The following is a 4,875-nucleotide window of genomic DNA, read 5'->3' as shown; positions in this document are numbered from 1 at the left end:
CAATCACAACGTATTTCTTTACACACTACTCCATAATCATCAGCCAAGGGGTAAGTGTATCTTTTCCGTTCCCCTTCTTGGTCTATCTGGATTACCCAGACTGAGTCTGACAGTTTTTCTTCGAGGTGACCTTCAGGTTTCCGGGTCGGCTCGTTACTCTCCAACGGTCAGCTGTAGTCCTTTTGTCTATCGGATTGTAACCTGCGTCTGTGGGTCACACTAGGGGAGCACAGTGAGGCTTCCTAACAGGGCAGGATGCATACGTATACTTTTATTCATCCACATTGCCTTAACTTTATTTTTCACTTACTCTCACGCACAACAAAACAATCACAACAACAAGGTACCTTTTATTTTTCAACACACTTTTTACACTTTTAGGTTTCCCTGGCCAGTCTCAGTGTTCTCGGATACCCCTCAATCCAGCTGTGTTGTTCCTAACTCCAGATCCTCTCCGATTTATCTTCAAACTGGCAAAATTTTTATTCAATTCTGGGTGCTCTCGAATATTAATATCTCAACCCAGCAAACTTAATTCTGGGTGCTCTCAGAATGTTAACCCCTCAACCCAGCAGGTTTGAATCAACCCTGGATGCTCTTGGAATATTAATCCCTCAACCCAGCAGGTTTGAAGCAACCCTGGATGCTCTTGGAACATTAGTCCCTCAATCCAGCAGGTTTAATCAAGCCTGAATGCTCTTGGAATATTAATCCGTCAATCCAGCAGGTTTAATCAACCGTGGATGTTCTTGGGCATTCTTATCCCTCAATCCAGCAGAATTTTTAGGGGCCCCTCCTACACATTTTACCTTTTATTTTTCCCCAATAGATTATGCCAAGAAAACCCTCTTTTTACCTTTTCATTAATTTTTTTTTTCTAATTAATTACCTTTTATTCCCCCCCCCCCACCAAGGGGTCCCCACTCTTTCTCTGAGACCCAGTCCCAGGGGGGGTTCTCTCACTCTTTCTATCACTCACTTCATCTCTTTACTGGCCGCTTTTCTCGCGAAAAAGACAGAAACGCAGCATGGGAGACTACCGCTCTCGCTTAGCAGGTCTGGGGTAACCAGCCCGCCTCTCATTCCCACACATTCATCCCCCCTTTATTCGCCCTGTAATGCAAAGGATCTCCCAATGACAGCTTTTAACACTAAAGGGCAGTGCTATTGTATAACGAACACTTAACTCTTAGCCCAGCCGGGCTCGCTGGCTACTTTTGCAAGCTCTTTACCAACTAGCGATGCTTGTAAGCGGTGCTTGTAACTCCTAGCTTGTACCACGCTCCCACTAGCTGCGCTATCAGCTAGCGGCGTTCAAAGCAGCTCCTCAAACCGCGGCTTGTGCCCGCGTGCCCGCTGCGCTATCAGCTGGGCCGCGCCTAACGCACCTTTGCAAGCCCCGACTTAAGCCCCGCGCCGCGCTCCGCCCGCTCACCAGACAGCCCGTGCCGCGCATGCGCACCACCCGCTCCATCAGGGAGTGTAGCTGAACTGCCCCGCGCATGCGCTCTTCGGCACCGCCGCGCCGCGTCTCTGTATCTTAGTAAAGCCGCACCGCGCTTCACACATACACACACACACACACACACACAAGCACGCACGTCCGGATGTAACAGACACACCACACCGAAACTGGGGCACACCACACTGCAATCGGGACACAACACACTGAAATCGCGATTTCTCCCTCCCCGAGCCGCGCTATCAGCTGGGGAGGTCCTCTTGCCTTTTCCTAGTCTGGATTCTAGTTACCCGCTGGTTATTGCCCTGGAGCTCAACATTCACCTCATTCTCACCTCATCCCCCTCCGAACCGGGGCAGAGGGACGTTGTGGTGAATGCGGAGGTAGGGGTGGAGGGGTGGAGTCGGGTAGGTCTGTATCCTACCTCGTCCTTTCCTGGAGGGGAAGGCATCCTAATTTTTAATCATTAGTCCTTATGGACTATCTGGAGGAATTTGGGGAAGCTTTACAGGGTTTCCCCTACCCATGGGACCAGAGGGCTTGCTTTTCCTCTGTCCCATCTTCCGGAGCGCCTTCTCACACACACCTCTACGCTTCCCTCAATTCGTGGCCCAGCCCGTCGCCGGGTGTGGGAAACGCACTACTATGAGGTCCACACTCACGTCGTCTCACAGAGATGTCTCACTCATCACACTCCGGGATCCCAACCCCGACAGAGCGGGCCCCGCTGCCTCCGAACGGGGCAACCTCAGTAGCCCCGAAGGACCACTGAAAGGTACTTACACAGTCCTGTGTCTTCGCCCGGGACTTTGTGCACAAAGATTAAGGGGTTGCCGGCTATTCTTTGCTTGCCACCGAATTTGGGTTCGTCGGTAAGGGTCCCAGGAGGAGGTCTCCTGAACGGGGCTCGCTGCCAAGGCAGCGAGGGCGCCTCCCCGTGAGGAGCTTCCAACGGATAGCCCTTATCCGAGTCATGGCACCAGATTGTTATAAATAGAGGCAAATAATTTGTTCAGCCTTTCAAGAGTCAATCAGAAATTTATTGATTACAGCGAGCGATGGCAAGCAAACGGCGCCGGGTGCAGCCGGGGAGTCCCTGCTCCGCCTACGGCTCACACACCGTTTTCCCCCTTCCCCCAGTCTTTTTATACTTTTTTTTTTCCCGGGGCCGCGGTATCTCTGGGCGTACTCTGCGCTTGCACCTTCTGTTGCCAGGGGGTCGTCCTCTACTCTCTGGTGGTCGTTTGACGAAGGCTCTTCTCTTCTTCCTTGGTGAAAGTCCACGGCCCTGTAATGGTCTTTTCCATATAAGGTTATATGTTATATGCACCTAAGTTCTAATTACACAACTAGCTTAAGTAAGCAACATATTAGCTAGTTCCTGTCTGGCAGTTTCCTGTTATCTACACAAGGCTTCTCCTTTGGCTCTCTGTTATCTTACACAAGGCTTCTCCTTTGATTTTCTGTTATCTACACAAGGCTTCTCCTTTCTATCTTGATGAACAAAGAGTCTTCTCTAACTTATCACACACTTACAGTCCTTTATCGTCTGGGGTTTTGGGGTTTGGCATATCGCTTCCTTGTCATTTTGCATTAGAGCCTTTGTCCAGCACTGCCCTCATAACTCAAGGAGACGACTGTTTGTTTTACTACCTGAGCCTTTTTCTGAAGTACTCTATATTTTTGTAAACCCAGAAAGTTCAGGAGGCTTACCGTCCACTCCACGTACGCCTCTTGGGTTCTGGTAGTTATCCGGAGGCCGTCTACTCGCTGCAGCAGCTGTCCTTCCTCTGATGAAGCTGCCCAGGACTCTAGATCTCTTGTAGGTTGCTCTCCGAATATCCCGGGGCTGTTATTAATACCGTCCACGTGAGCCGAGTCTTACGCCCACTTTTGGGATTTTCCCATTCGAAGGCAAAAATTTTCTGGCTGGCTTCACGAGGAGGGAGGCAAAAGAAGGCACCCTTCCAATCAGAAATGGTAAATTAGGTTAATTCGGCTGTTAAACAGGCCAACAAAGCGCAGGGGTTGGCAACCACCGGGTATAAATCCTCGGTTATCTTATTAACAGCTCTTAAATCTTGTACTATTCAGTAAGATCCATCAGGCTTTTTAACATGTAAAATAGGAGTATTGCACTCAGACCGACACTCTTTTAATAGCCCTACATATAAAAAATTCTCAATTACGGACTAATCCCTTCTTTCTTTCTTCTTTAAGGGATATTGTTTAACTCTAACTGGTTGTTTCCTTCCTTTAAGATTAACTTGCACCGAGGGTGCATTCTTTGCTCTTCCTGGTATGTTAGAAGCCCACACCTCAGAAGATACCTGATCCATCATTTTCCTTTACCTCCAAAATAATCTCCCCATCTTTTGCTTTTAACTGCTACACAAACCTATAAATGCCCACTTGTTTTCCAAATTTACAAAAATACGCTTTTTCAGATTGGCCAGTTGCTCCCCTTCCCATAACATAATTATCTGTTATAGACATTAAGGCTTTACTTAATACCGAGTAGGTTTCCCCCACGTCTACTATAAATTCTATTTTCTTCATTGCCATTTTTCTCCAAGAACTTGCTGTTATTTCCTTGCTCCTCACGACCAGCGGCTACTAAAATCCTTATAGCTCTCCGAGTAGCCTTTGTTTCTTTAAGATGATAAAGCGCCAGTCTCGCCCTTCTCTACCGAAACGTCTGCGTATACCACAACGTTTTACACCGAACACAGCAAAAACAAACCCAGGGTTCACAAGGGTAGCTTTTCGAATTAGCAACCTCTACCAAATTCTGTCTCTTCTGATTTCTGATTTTATTTATAGGACACCCGAGCTACTTATTGTTATGCACTGTACCTAAATGTTATTTCACAAAATTTTACAGTCCTTTCCTAGTTTTTCCTGCATAATCCAATCTTCATGTACTAAGTATGACTTTGAACACAGTAACTTTAAAATCTCTGGTTCAAAATCTGCTCAACTAAAGTTTTGTTTCTATTGATACAGGGCACACTCAATTTGCTGCCTCGTGGAATAACAATAATATTGTTTTGCACACATTCCCCAAGATCAAGTCCAAAGTAGTGAGTTAAAGGGACTCCTTTGATCCGTTTCGCCACGATTAAAACAAACGAAAAGGCCGTGCCTGTTACAGCAAAAGCTCTAATACGCCTACAAACACAAATGGGGGGGGGCAATTCCTGCAATTCTTTTAATTTGTTTTAAACGTATATAAATTCCCACACTAGTTTTTCCACATAAAATGCTGCACTTGTTGCAAACAAAATCTTAAAATCTCTACAGACACAACTATACGGTCTCGAGAATCAAATTACCACAATGCGGGGGAAAAAGCCACACAACTCCCCTGTACCTGAAATCTAGGGAATCAACTTAGAATATGCTCTCTCTAT

The 4,875-nt window shown here is 46.9% G+C and overlaps 1 long non-coding RNA gene across 1 annotated transcript; it reads left to right on the top strand.

The window, feature by feature from the left end:
• The first annotated feature begins 1,467 nt into the window (after positions 1–1,467).
• Positions 1,468–4,593, top strand: LOC128817976 (uncharacterized). The gene is made up of 3 exons (XR_008440353.1): positions 1,468–1,845; positions 2,078–2,237; positions 4,469–4,593. It is a non-coding gene; the product is annotated as an uncharacterized LOC128817976 (long non-coding RNA).
• Positions 4,594–4,875: the final 282 nt, after the last annotated feature.

Source organism: Vidua macroura, chromosome 1, assembly GCF_024509145.1.
Source record: "Vidua macroura isolate BioBank_ID:100142 chromosome 1, ASM2450914v1, whole genome shotgun sequence".
In the NCBI taxonomy this organism is placed as follows: Eukaryota; Metazoa; Chordata; class Aves; order Passeriformes; family Viduidae; genus Vidua; species Vidua macroura.
This window is presented reverse-complemented; position numbering and strand designations above follow the sequence as displayed.